Here is a 15315-nt window from a genome sequence, read left to right on the forward strand (position 1 = left end):
TCCAGCTGCTGTCTCTTGTTGTTGATGCTGTGGGGTGGGGGGGGGAGAACGCACGGAATGAGAGTTGTCACCTCGCTCTGAGCATCGCAACACGCAGGGGCGGAGGCAATGCTCATTCACCCTCCATGAGTGGTCCTAAGCCAAGAGTGTGAATCCCACTGGCTGAGGGAACCATTAAACACACCGTCAACACGCTGTTTGTGTTTAGTTTGTTGCCCTTCCTCTGCACCTCCGATTAGCATGGTCGGTTACATACGGTGCGAAAGAAGTTCAACATTACATACTTACAATGAATGTCAGAATCGGCATGTGTATTTATACTGGAGGAATTTGATGAGCTACAAAGAACTTTTTCACAGACGTCCAGTAGGGGCGGGTGAGAACGTTACAACAACAAACAATACAAAAATACGATAGCAGTGCAAAGTACAAGAAAGGTAAACAAATTACCCAAACGCATGTAAATAAAAACAATCCTTCATAATAAAGGTTTTTGGGTTAGATCGCGTTTATTTATAAATGTGTCGTAACCCTCCACCACCTGACACGGCCAATTAGCAAAAAAAGTGTCTTTTCGTATTCCTCCAGGATATAAAAAAGATTCTGATTCTGATTAATCAGTGGCTCTGCGAACAACCTATTCCCTGTATTGCTGCGGGAATCTGCATCCACACATGATCAAAACACCTGTGTAATGCAATACACATGGTTCCTTTATCATAGACATGTAATTCTGCAAATGTGCAGAAATGTCTACCATATGCGACTTACTCCAGACAAGTTTAGACTATTAAACGTGACCTGTTGTGACACGTCTAATGTGTATTGTGTGGTCGTTAGCACAGAAAGATGGGTCTGGTAATGTCCTAATGGACCAAAAATAGTAAAAAGGAGGCTGGGTCTGTGTTGTTCAGAGTGACCACCATATACAGACTCTTGTACGTACAAATGAGTTCGGTTCCAGAGGTCTGTTCGTAAGTCGATTTGTTCGTGAGTCCAACTTTACTCCCGTCGATTTCAAACACGTTTTACGGCTTGTACACTAAACACGGGGAATGGCTTTAATAGTTGCCTCTGGTTCTTCACGTTCTGCAGATGTAGATGCCACCATCACCACCTATTGTGCGGCAGTTGAACTTACGACTCTCGGTCCGAACAGGAAACTGGACATACGGAGAGGTTTGATCATATCTCTGAAAGTTCGTAAGTTGAATGATCGTAAGTAGAGGATTCCCTGTGTTTTGGCATAGAATCGTAATGTAACAGTATAGCGCTGGCTGCTGGCAGGGAAAGGGATCTGCGGCTTACGGCCCTGACGTCAGCAGGCCAGGTTATACACCAGAGGGGTATCTAGGGAAAGGTCGCAGAAGGGGCACTGAATTCATAATGATACAATAATTCAGTAACACTGTACAAGTGTACAGCACGTCAGATCATTACATGGCCTAACCCTGGTTGGAACACCGTGGGAGTGAAGAAGAAGATTGATTAATAATCATTATTATTTACATTTGTAAGGTGCATTTCATCCTTATGCCACCAGACTTGGAGTGTCTAAATTACCTTTGCCCACCAGAATGAACAGGCCTCATCTTTCCCACCCCTGCAGACTTGGTATTAAAGTAGATACATGCTAATGTTTACAAAGTAACGGACTCTTGACCAATTTCATTTCCGCATAAATCAATCATTCGGAAATAGGCCCCACTATACCCCACCGACTACAGCACTCTAATCTTGCCTCCTCGTTTTGCCTCTTCCACCTGCCTCATGCTCGTCAGCACCGCCTTTCGTGCAGCCATGCGGGTGTGAGGTCATCATCACGAGAGGCCGTGCACTTCATCGTTCGCACGCGGCGGAGGAACCACTGAAGTGAAACGTTTACATACGTGCGGTTTAGTGGGGTCATTTCCGAGCGAACTCGGTTTGAAAGTGTTTATCGTTGAATGTGGAAGGGTTTGGGTTAGTTTTCAGGTTACCACCTTTTCCACTATGGAGATCAAACCCAGACCTATGTTTCAGTCTGTCTAGGTCTGTCAACAACCATGCAGTAGTAAAGTTCAGCACAGTACCGGTACCAGATCTCGGTACAAATTAATTCATGCCACCCAAACACAGATGCCAATTCACAGACTGTCTCGGCTGGACCGGGACAGGAGGTAACCCAAGGGTAGTGGGAGGATAACCGCTTTGTGAGCTATTTGTAAGTAATGCGTTTAGAGTATTTGGCTACTATAAATTTCCACGTGATAAGCCACTTCGTTAAGCTATAATTTGTGGCCAGGTCGCTTCTGAAAAAGAGCTTAATAGCTCTCAATGGGCCTTACCTGGTAAATAAAAAATAGTTTACTTTAATGGTATACATACTTGAATTTTACTGCGGATGTTTTAAAACATGTCCTGTCTAACTGTCAACTTTGTTTGAATTTCAGTGGGAGAAGATGCTTCTCACACAGACGTTAAAGCAGGTACCAGAGTCCACCTGAAGCTCCTGCAGTGTGCGCCTTATATAGGATTTCGTCCATTACTGTTGGTGCGATGGTTTGGATTTTCAAGTTGAAATCTCCTAGTTCATTTTATCTTTACCCAGGCGACAACTCAATTGTCAAGGGTAGTCCTGTTTGGAAGAGGCATCCATGTCTCTTGAGTTCCACATCTTGGAGAGGATGTGATTAGTCAGCATCGATGCCATTTTAGTTGGTGTCACGCATCATGCGTGCATTCTTAAATTACTGACGCCGACTGAAGACTGAAGGTGCAAGTGTGCCATCTGACAATGATAGTTATGAAGCCATTTTTTGCCATTGCCAGTCTTCTTTTGTGCTCTGTCAGAGTCTGCGATAACACGGCCTTGGTGAAGTCCCCTGGACTTGTATAATTTCTGTATCAATTTCTTTTGTTTCATTTTGAAATCTCTGCTCCACTTCCTTCAATTGCATCCATCTGCACCTCCGATTAGCACGGCTGGCTGACGTACGGCGCGAAAGAGGTTCAACGTACATACCTACAAGTAGTGTAAATTCATACGGTGCCAGAAACTCTGCACGAGTTCGTGCCGCGTTCTCCCGATGTTGCCGTCGATGTTTGTCCAGCGACAAGCCATTCGTTGCCACGCGCGAACCTGTCTCACCTCCACAATCACAGGGCCGAGTGTGTGACGTGTCCGGCAAGCCGTGTGATGTGTCTGCGGATGATATTCTTCAGCAGAGGCCTGTGCCTTCTCCCACAGACGCTGCGCAACTGACGCCGCTCCCAGCGCCGCCGACCTCTGCTTCCCCGGCCACGGCCACGGGGAGTTCCTCTCCTCTGCTGGACACCCCGTGTGCTGGACCTGCTGCTCCACCACACTTGCCCGCCCACTACACAGGCACAAAGAGGTACGGGCAGAACTAATGCATACAGTGAGGGAAAAAAAGTCTTTGATCCCCTGCTTCTTTTGTACGTTTGCCCACTGACAAAGAAATGATCAGTCTATATTTTTAATGGTAGGTTTATTTGAACAGTGAGAGACAGAATAACAACAAAAAAATCCAGAAAAACGCATGTGAAAAATGTTATAAATTGATTTGCATTTTAATGAGGGAAATAAGTATTTGACCCCTTGTTGGCAATCACAGAGGTCAGACGTTTTGCTTGCAGGCCACACACACACACATGAATGATGTGTTTGGTATTATCTCATGGAAAATAATAAATTGCACAAGGGCCAGGGTCATGCCCCATTCATTCTGAACGATTAAACCAAACTGACCCACGTTCACACACGAGAGCAGAGAGGTTGGCTGCAGGGTGACGCACGCGAAGAACGCGTCACTGTGAAAGAGTTAGAAGGTTCCCCTTCGTACCTTCTTACTCTCCCTCCCACCCCCCTCCTTCCGGTCAGGTGATTTTGAAGTGTCGTCGTCACGCGAGGACGTGGACCGAGACAGCGCGTGGAACCAGTGGCTGCGCTCCGAGATCCCGGGGCTCTTCCTGCTGGCCCTGCACACGTTTACCGTGAGTCGGTGCAGATGTGGCCTCGCGACTGGGGCTGCCACCTGTCTGTGTTTGACCCCCGGACAGTGTTCGGGTGGCAGCAGGAATTAATTTGTGTCGAGATCTGGTACCCCGGGTATGGCTATGGTTGAATTTTATCACCGTGAACTGCACAGTTTTAACAATAGACCTCGGCTCGCTGAGAAATGTGCCTGGGTTTGCTCTGTCGTAGGAATGGTGGCAACTGTACTTGGGGCATCGGCACGTTTATTCGCGCTCCGGCTCCATTTACACCGAGAGTCACGTGCTTGTCTCGTGCGGGGAGTGGTGGTGTAGCTGTCAGGGGGCATCCATTTAGTATGTATGCATGGAGGGGGGAGGAGGGGTTAACCCAAATGCGTACGCTTGCGTACTACTGACAATGTGTAAGCCGACTGCAATGGCATGAATCTGCCCATCGCAGTGACATGGGGAAGTAATTGCTTCCGACAAAGGCGTTCTACGACCTTTTCAATCATACTCAGGTTTGAGAACGGGGACAGTTTGCATTCATGATCCTGAATCATGACAATTCCTTGACTCTCCGGCAGTGGTGAATCGTTCCATCAGTAGGAATCGTGTATATGTGTGTACGTGTATGCACAGCTGTACCCATTGGCTTCTGTTATGGTCATGTACGTTTATTTTTTATTTCGTGGAATATCACTTGCTGTACTCCACGCGGTGAGTGCTTTGTGTAGATAGGAATCATGTTATGTAGAGAATATAAATCTAATTCAGTACCTCTATATGTCTCCCACAGACGAGCGGGGAGACAGCAGCCAGGCGGTGAGCCGGCACTACCAACAATCGCCCAAGATCTGCGGTTCTCTTTACATTCCGATATTTGCAGCCACTTACTGAGTGTTTACATGTGGGGGGAAACCAGTACACTCGCAGAAAACGAACGAATGTGAGCAAGGGGGCAACGTTCTATCCCGTGCATATGGAAAGGATTCCACAGTTGTGTTCCACTGCCTCCTGGCAAGCCAGGGTATGACTCATCCTCGATGCCCACCGGAAGGGAGATTGCACACTTGCAATTGAATTCCCTGAGATTATTTATATCATGGGGTAGGCAGTGACAAATCCCCTGAATCACTTAACACGAACATGCGGTCCAGTGCATTGTACGTGCAAGGATACTCGCTTTACAAAATGTATGAATGTATGTTGAACTTGAATCTTGACTTAAAGCTTTCGTGACTGCAGGAATTCATATTCTTTGGGTCTTTCGGTAAAGTCACGTAGATAGAACAATAAAATAATACAAATAAAGTGAATACAAAATAATAATACAAATATCACGACGTTTTGATCACAACACAAGCAATCGTTATCATTTTTCTCCTGATGACGATTGCTTGTGTTGCGATCGAAACGTCGTGATATATTTTACTTTTTTATTCACTTTATTTTCATTATTTTATTGTTCTATCTACGTGACTTTACGGAAAGACCCAAAGAATATGTGTTGAAATTCTTTCGCAGTGTACGTAGCCAACCGTGCTAATCTGTGATACATTAACACCTTGCCACAAATGCCCTGTTGCTCATGAGCACACCGACTCAAATGAATCAGGCGCAAGGTTTGCGTGATTCATGCTTACAAAGTGGGGTCTATAATGAACAATATGGCTGAAGCTCGAGTTCTATTCATTTAAAACCAAACGTGTTTCTTACCAACCATACCTGGTGTTTGCACACAGATACAGATTCTGGGCGATGCGTTCTACACCATTCGGAATGCGCTGTTGCAATGTGCAGCCACAGCTGCTGCAAAAATATTTGTCTCGGTTTGATCCACTAAACAATATCCACTGACCACACCGCACGCGCAACAATGATATAACTATGAACAAAAATATGAATAAATTAGGATGGTTTATTAAATATATTGCACTTAAGAAAATACAGCAATAGACGTAAAAATACATGGCAGTTTAACACGTAGGCTTTCGCGACAAATATCCATAATACAGGTTTTATGGGTTGGATCGCGTAAATATATAAATGTGTCATAAGACCTCCTTTGCCAGTAGCAAGATATAGTAATAGGTTTTTACCCTTTTATCTGGCACCAAAACTGACACCTTTATACAAGGGATCATGTTTGCAATAACCACAACAAAAGCAGTCAAAATGCAAACAAAAAGAGACATCTCTGATAATGATATACACTGTCCTTGAAGCTGATTGGTCCACACCCGAGACGGCTTTTCTTAGAGCCTAGTCTCCACTGGTGTTGGACCAGATGACGCCAAAAGGCATACAACTCAAAAACAGCGCACTATCAGAGTATTGAGAGCTCGGGGTAAGAATTTACATTATGAGACCTCCTTTGCCAGTAGCAAGATATAGTAATAGGTTTTTACCCTTTTATCTGGCACCAAAACTGACACCTTTATACAAGGGATCATGTTTCCATAAAGGTGTCAGTTTTGGTGCCAGATAAAAGGATAAAAACCTATTACAATTTAAATGTGTCGTTAAACCCGCCACCACCCGACAGCCCACTAGTAAGGGTTGTCACGTAAACAGAACATGCCAATTCATCACTAGTACAGCACACCGGTGTGTGGTGTGTTGGAGAGCCAAGCCACAACATTTACCATCGGAGTACGGCGTTTCAGTAATTACAACTAGCTTCATCAGGCAACAGCAAGGTTTGGGAGAAGTCCACCTGTTTAATTCCTTATATAGAGACGTAGATGTGGTGACAACACTTGTGCACTCTTTGAGCGCAAAGTGGGGGGGGATTAATGAATCAACATACATTATACATGCACATTATGCTAGCCCATTGATCTTGTACTTAGTGTCCATTGTGTGTATTAAAATAGCCGTACAAACGGTAATTTGATGATTCTCTTCCATGCAGCACTAAGTCGGTAGCTATCCAAACGATTACAATTATTTTTATTTCTTTAAATTTCGATAGATTCTGTAATTAGTCTTGGCCAGTAGTAACAAGTTTTGCACAGAACTTCAACATTATCAATTGAGTGTCCTTGTGGGCACGTGTGTTCTGCTACTGCTGACAGTTGTATTTGTGAGCATTTCATATTTCTGTGGTGTTCTTATAGTCTTGTGCTGATCATTCATCCTGTTTGCCCAACATAGCATTCCACAAGTGCAATTAATCCGGTACACACCTTCTGTTGATAGCTTCAGTAATAGAACAGCAAAGAAATATCCAATAGTCCTTTTCGTAGGTTTCCATATGCCTTCTGAATTTGCCTGGCTGATCAAAGTTTCGACCGCAGATGCCATTGGTCAGGGGTCTCTTTGTCCGTTCTCATGTGGGACTCTAGGCATGATGGCAGTTGGAATGCTTTCCCACAGACTTGGCAAGACATTTGTTTTCTCACTCTAGTGACTATGGGAGTGAGGTGGAGTCGAGACGGGCGCTGGTCAGGCGTGGCGTTTCCCAGCAGGCGCCTTCGTTCCATGCGTGGTCGCTGTGATAGCAATAACTTTGTTGCATGCAGGTGCGCCCTTTGCAGAAGGTGGCATTGTCTGCAACTCTGCCTCCTCACCACCAGGACTCGACAAGCTGCTGCTGGAGCTGCTGGTGCCATCCATGGCAAAGGCAATTCTTCCAGCACCATGACTCGCAGCCGAGTAGCTCTGACACACCTTCAACACCGCATTGGCAAAATTGCCGTCATTCACCGTGCCACGTGCGCCCCTTGAGTTCTTTCCGTGGGTCTCCATATGCCTTCTGAGTTTGTAGGGCTGATCAAAGCTTTGATCGCAGATGTGGCAGCTTTGACCACCGGTCTTGTGCATTCTCATGTGGGACTCTAGGCACCATGCCAGTTGGAATGTTTTCCTGCAGACGTCGCAAGAGATTTGTTTTCTCACTCTTGTGACTCTATCAGATTCTAGTGACTCTATCGGATTCAACACCGCATTGGCAAAACTGCCGTTATTCACCAAGCCTGGTGCACCCTTTATCATGTAATCCTTTTCATGGGTCTTCATATGCCTTTTGAATTTTCCTGGCTGATCAAAACTTTGTCCGCATATGCCGCCCCATTGATCACGGGTCTCCTTGTACGTTCTTACGTGGGATTCTAGGCACCATGCCAGTTGGAATTTTTTCCCACAGACGTCACAAGAGATGAGTTTTTTCGCTCTTGTAACTCTACCGGATTGAGGTGGGGTCGAGACGGGTGCTGGTGAAGTGCCATCGATGGTAAAGGCAATTCTCCCAGCACCACCATGACTCGCAGCAGAGTTGCTCTCGCACATCTGATACAAAAGACAAAGTTCACGCGCATGACACCCGTGTCACGGGTGTACTCACAAAGGCATACTTAAGGTGACATGAAATTCATTACAACAGATTCATTATAACAGAACATAAGTACTCTTTTGTTCTTTCGGTAAAGTCACGTAGGTAGGAAAAATAAAATAAAAAATAATATATCACGACCATAAATGACGTCACGCGATTTTGGACGATTTTTGACCCCCCCCCCCCCCCCCTCGTCACACGGCGTCACAAAAAGTCAGACCCCCCCCTCAAGTATGACGTCACAAAGCTCTGCCCCCCCCCCCCCAAAACCATATTTTCATTTTGAAAATAAAACATGCTTCAAATCGCTTTAAACTATTGTCATTGTATTTAATGTGGCGCTGCACTCTGATGTTGTAGGAGAAAACATTTATTAAAAAGTCTATTTAACTAAATAGAACGTGTTGTCTATATTTATTTAAAGTTGCGCATTTTGACGTGACGTCACATTTCTCAAACCCCCCCCCTTGTCACAAATGTCTGACCCCCCCCTCCCCAGGTGCGTGACGTCATTTATGGACGGCCCCCATCGCCTTAAAACGCGAACTCGCGCTGGCAAACTGAAACGCGGAACTTTTTTTGTTCAGCAGCGCGATCCTCCGCGAGATGTAATGAGTCGGCCTCGCGCTGTGAGTGAGTGTGAGTGAGACAGCATCGTCCCCCACTCCTCCTGATGTCGAGGGTAAATGGGCGAGGTTTAGGTCTGTGACTCATGCAGCTGCAATGGCTGCTTTGTGTACGCGGTCCAGACCGCCCCAGAGACCCTGGCCGACAGAGGAGGCGTTCAGGATGGTTGAGAAAAAGCAACAAGCCCACTCTAATCGTCTACAGCATCTCACGTCAGAGAATGAGGAGGCTTACCGCAGCCTTCGGTCGGAGGTTCGGAGAGACGTGAGGCGCTGCAAGGATGGGTGGTGGTCGCGGGTTGCTGAGGAGATGGAGTCTGCCTCAATGGCCCGCGATCACAAATCCCTATTTAACTCCATTAAAAAAGTAACCTACAGCGCCACACCTATTACCATTGTAGGGGTAATCGTCACTCACCACTCTGTGGGCTGGTAGCTTCCCCTTATCGTCAATAGAGGGCGGAAGCGCTATCACGCCAGGGCTAATGTCCATGGCCCAAAAAGGGGCCAAGACAATAAATATCGTGTTGCCTCATCAGAAGTTTCTTCGTCAATTTATACCCACTACACCATCATTAGGGGAACGAAGGGTGATCCAATCTCCGACCCCCAGCGACAGGTTTGCAGATTTGCTGAGCATTTCTGTGAGGTCCTGGGGGAGGGGGAATCCCTCAGCCTGGAAAACATCATGGGACAAAGTGGGGATGACTCTGCTGAGGATGCGGTGCCTCAAATATTGGAGGAGGAAGTCACCCTCTGTGAGTGGCTGGCTGAGGTACCATCCGTTGAGGAAGTACTGAGGGCGATCCAGAGTCTGAGAACAGGAAAGGCACGGAGCAGAGATGATCTCCCAAGCGCAATGCTGAGGGAGGGTGGCGTTTGTGCGTAGACTGCCCTACGTGACATCATAACAACAGTCTGGGCCACTGGACGGGTTCCGCAGGATTGGAAGGATGCCCTGGCGGTCCCCCTCTTTAAGAAGGGGGACCGCACAGACTGTAACAACAACAGGGGCATCTAACTCCTCAGTGTGCCGGGAAAGGTCCTGGCAAGGATTATTCAACATCGCCTTGCTAGGTACGCTAAGGAGAGGCTTGCGGAGCCCCAATGCGGTTTCAAGAAAGGGCGGTCCTGCAAAAATGTCATATTTTCTGTCCGTCTGCTACAGCAGAGGTTGAGGGAATTCCAACTAGACCTACATCTCTGCTTTATTGACCTGGTTAAGGCCTATGATACCATCAGTAGGCCTGGGCTCTGGGTTGTTCTTCGTGCTTTCAGAGTCCCTGACCCTCTGCTCACACTCATTAAGGACCTTCATGATGGTGAGCAGACCTGAGTAAAACTACATAGCCGGGAGTCAGAGCCATTCCCTGCGACAGGGATGTCCTCTGGCTCCAACATTATTTAACATCTATTTCGACCACATAGTTCGTGAAGCCTTCAGTAGCTGTACCAGAGGAATTTACGTCTGGTACAGATACAATGGGAGGCTGATCGATGCCCAGGTGCGGTCAAGGGATGTCTCCCTATTGGTCAACCACATTATGTATGCCGACGACCTGGTAATTGCTGCTCATTCAGAGGAGGAGTTGGAGGCGCTGCTGCTGAAACTGGAGTGTGCCACTAAGAGGTGGGGCCTTACCATCAGCCCCACCAAAACGAAGCACCTGCCTGGGTATTTTGTGCCATCGGGCACTCTACCCCCACAACTCCCAATCGGTGATGGGGCAGTTGGGGAGAGAGTGGAGAGTTTTCCATACCTGGGCAGTGTGCTCATGATCGGCTCCGGTTTAACAGCAGAGGTCTCACTCCGAATTAGTCTAGCGGCATTATCTTTTCATCAGTTGTGTAACGTTGTGTGGAAGCTACCTGGTCTGTCGCTCCGCATGAAGCTTCGGTTCTTCTCGGCCACAGTCATTCCCTCCCTTCTCTACGCTTGCAAAACGTGGACCCCCCTAATGCAGCATCTTCACCGGTTAGAAACATTTAGGCTGGCCTGCCTACGATCAATCCTGGGTTTAACCAGGCTGGATTGTGTGAGGAGCTCACAAATCCTCGAAAGATCTGGACAAAGTCCCATCGGTGAGCTCCTCCAGCAGGCAAGGCTGCGTTGGCTGGGCCATGTAGCCCGCATGCCCAATCACCGCATGCCCAAACAGCTTTTGTTCGGCCGGATCGAGGGAGCTAAACGGGCGTGGCACGGACTAGAGAAGAGATGGAGTGATGTGGTACAGGAGGATGTGGAGCTGAGTGGACTTGCCAATGACTGGTACCAGCGGTGTATCTACTGGGCAGTTGGAGGCAGTCGCCCTCCAACAACAACGGAGGGCGGAGGAGCGATGCTCAGAAAAACGAGCGGAGCGTCGGGTGGCTAAAGCTCAGCAAGTTGGCACAGTAGGGGGCACAGGTGGTGCATCAGCCAGTAATCTCAGTCATCTCAGTCAGTCGACCAGTGGCACCTGGGTCTGCCCCGTGACCTCCTGCCAGCCGGCGATCGACACTTCACGTAGCCTCAAGGTGCACATAGCCTGGCATAAGCGTCGTGGTGACGTCACCGCCACTTAGTGGCGCATGGCGGTTGTTGTTTTGAGACAGTAAGAGAATGTGAGGTCGACTCAGCCTCAGATGAGTACCTGGTGCGGTGTGTCGTAAACATTGCTACTGGGGGAGACAAAGGCCGCCGTGGAGGAGAATCCTAAAATAATTAAAGCTTTTATTATAATAAAAGCTTTGATTATAATATGATATTATAATAAAAGCTATACTAAAAGCTTTTTAAATAAAAAATACAAAAAAATTTGAAATAATGAAAGCTTTTATTATTTAAAATTTATTATTTAATTTTTTAATTGGCAGAATCTACACGCCATATTCTTGGTTCTTCAGGTAAAGTCACGTAGATTTGAAAATAAAATAATTAAATTTAATTTAAAAATATAAATTTTAATATTTAAACTAATAAAAGCTTTATCATTTTCAATTTATTATTTGAAATTTTAAAATACAAAAAAATAAAATACAAATAATAAATTGAAAATAATAAAAGCTTGTATTATTTTATAATAAATTGAAAATAAAAGCTTTTATTATTTTCAATTTATTATTTTAATTGTATTAACAGGTCCCTGCAGGGTGGGCTGGTAGGGCAAGTCTCTGCGCTGCCTATTGCTGATTTTACACCCAACAGCACGAGATTTCACTTCGTTAAAGTATTGAAAGGGGACGGACGGACACATTCATCTATTGCAGGCTGGTACACTCAGTTTACAACTTCGTTCCTACCAGTATTATGACTTTACCGAAGGAAGCAATAATCTGGCGTGTAGATGCTGCCATCTGCTGGCCACCATTGTTGGGTGTAGATTGTGACTTAAAACTTTCGTGACTTCAGGAATTCATATTCTTGGTTCTTTCGGTAAAGTCACGTCCATAGAAAATAAAAAAAATATCAAATCAAATAAAAATGTGAAATTTTAAATAATAAAAGCAAAAAACCCACATTCATATTCTTGGTTCTTTCGGTAAAGTCACGGAGATTAAAAAAAATACAATTTTAAAATAATAAATTGAATAAAAGCTTTTAATATTAGTTAAGCTTTTGTTATATTCAATTTATTATTTAAATTTTTAAATTGGCAGAATCTACACGCCATATTCTTGGTTCTTCAGGTAAAGTCATGTAGATTTGAAAATAAAATAATTAAATTTAATTTAAAAATATAAATTTTAATATTTAAACTAATAAAAGCTTTATCATTTTCAATTTATTATTTGAAATTTTAAAATACAAAAAAATAAAATACAAATAATAAATTGAAAATAATAAAAGCTTGTATTATTTTATAATAAATTGAAAATAAAAGCTTTTATTATTTTCAATTTATTATTTTAATTGTATTAACAGGTCCCTGCAGGGTGGGCTGGTAGGGCAAGTCTCTGCGCTGCCTATTGCTGATTTTACACCCAACAGCACGAGATTTCACTTCGTTAAAGTATTGAAAGGGGACGGACGGACACATTAATCTATTGCAGGCTGGTACACTCAGTTTACAACTTCGTTCCTACCAGTATTATGACTTTACCGAAGGAAGCAATAATCTGGCGTGTAGATGCTGCCATCTGCTGGCCACCATTGTTAAAACTTTCGTGACTTCAGGAATTCATATTCTTGGTTCTTTCGGTAAAGTCACGTCCATAGAAAATAAAAAAAATATCAAATCAAATAAAAATGTGAAATTTTAAATAATAAAAGCAAAAAACCCACATTCATATTCTTGGTTCTTTCGGTAAAGTCACGGAGATAAAAAAAATACAATTTTAAAATAATCAATTGAATAAAAGCTTTTAATATTAGTTAAGCTTTTGTTATATTCAATTTATTATTTTAATTTTTAAATTGGCAGAATCTACACGCCATATTCTTGGTTCTTCAGGTAAAGTCACGTAGATTTGAAAATAAAATAATTAAATTTAATTTAAAAATATAAATTTTAATATTTAAACTAATAAAAGCTTTATCATTTTCAATTTATTATTTGAAATTTTAAAATACAAAAAAATTAAATACAAATAATAAATTGAAAATAATAAAAGCTTGTATTATTTTATAATAAATTGAAAATAAAAGCTTTTATTATTTTCAATTTATTATTTTAATTGTATTAACAGGTCCCTGCAGGGTGGGCTGGTAGGGCAAGTCTCTGCGCTGCCTATTGCTGATTTTACACCCAACAGCACGAGATTTCACTTCGTTAAAGTATTGAAAGGGGACGGACGGACACATTCATCTATTGCAGGCTGGTACACTCAGTTTACAACTTCGTTCCTACCAGTATTATGACTTTACCGAAGGAAGCAATAATCTGGCGTGTAGATGCTGCCATCTGCTGGCCACCATTGTTGGGTGTAGATTGTGACTTAAAACTTTCGTGACTTCAGGAATTCATATTCTTGGTTCTTTCGGTAAAGTCACGTCCATAGAAAATAAAAAAAAATATCAAATCAAATAAAAATGTGAAATTTTAAATAATAAAAGCAAAAAACCCACATTCATATTCTTGGTTCTTTCGGTAAAGTCACGGAGATAAAAAAAAATACAATTTTAAAATAATCAATTGAATAAAAGCTTTTAATATTATTTAAAAGTAAAGTCACGGAGATGAAAAAAATACAATTTTAAAATAATCAATTGAATAAAAGCTTTTCATATTATTTAAGCTTTTGTTATATTCAATTTATTATTTTAATTTTTAAATTGGCAGAATCTACACGCCACGTTGGTGGCCGGCAGGTGGCAACATCTACACGCCGAATTCTTGTTTTTTTCGTTAAAGTCACGTAGATTTTAAAATAAAAATAATAGAATTTGATTTAAAAATACAAATAATAAATTGAAAATAATAAAAGCTTTCATAATTTTCATTTTTTAATTTTATTATTATTTTCTATCTCCGTTACTTTACCGAAGGAAGCAATAATATGGCGTGTAGATACTGCCATCTGGTGGCCAACAACGTTGGCAGGTGGCAGCATCTACACGCCAGATTCTTGGTTCTTTGGGTAAAATAGAAATAATAAAAAAAGTAAAAAAATAATAATTCATGATTTAGTTTTTTTTCATTTAATTCTATTATTTTCATTTTCAAATCTACGTTACTTTACCGAAAGAACCAAGAATATGGCGTGTAGATTCTGCCAATTTAAAAAAAAATACAAATTAAAATAATAAATTTAAAATAATAAAAGCTTTCATTATTTTCCATTTATCTTTTGTATTTTTCATTTAATTTTATTATTTTTATTTTCAACCTACATGGCTTTACCGAAAGAACCAAGAATATGAATCTGGATTTTGATTATTATTTTCAATCTATTTTATTTTTTTAATTGGCAGCATCTACACGCCATATTCTTGGTTCTATCGGTAAAGTCACGTCGATAGAAAATAAAAAAAATAATCAAATCAAATAAAAAGTGTGAAATGGAAAATAATAAAAGCAAAAAACCCGCATTCATATTCTTGGTTCTTTCGGTAAAGTCACAGAGATAAAAAAAATGAAACAAAATTTTGATTTTAAAATAATAAATTGAAAATAATAAAAGCTTTTATTATTTTCCATTTATTTTTTTTGTATTTTAAAATTGGCAGAATCTACACGCTATATTCTTAGTTCTTTGGGTAAAGTCACGTAGATAGAAAATATAAATAATAAAAGAAAAGTAAAAATTTAAATAATATTTTAAAAAATATTTATTTTATTTTATTGTTTCCCTTCTACGTGACTTTACTGAAAGAACCAATAATATGAATCACTGCAGTCACGAAAGCTTTAAATTAAAATATAATAATAACAATTCATGATTTTCATTTAA

This window comes from Petromyzon marinus, unplaced genomic scaffold, assembly GCF_048934315.1.
Source record: "Petromyzon marinus isolate PM22_M1 ecotype Great Lakes invasive population unplaced genomic scaffold, UKy_Petmar_22M1.pri1.0 PM_Scaffold_2, whole genome shotgun sequence".
In the NCBI taxonomy this organism is placed as follows: Eukaryota; Metazoa; Chordata; class Hyperoartia; order Petromyzontiformes; family Petromyzontidae; genus Petromyzon; species Petromyzon marinus.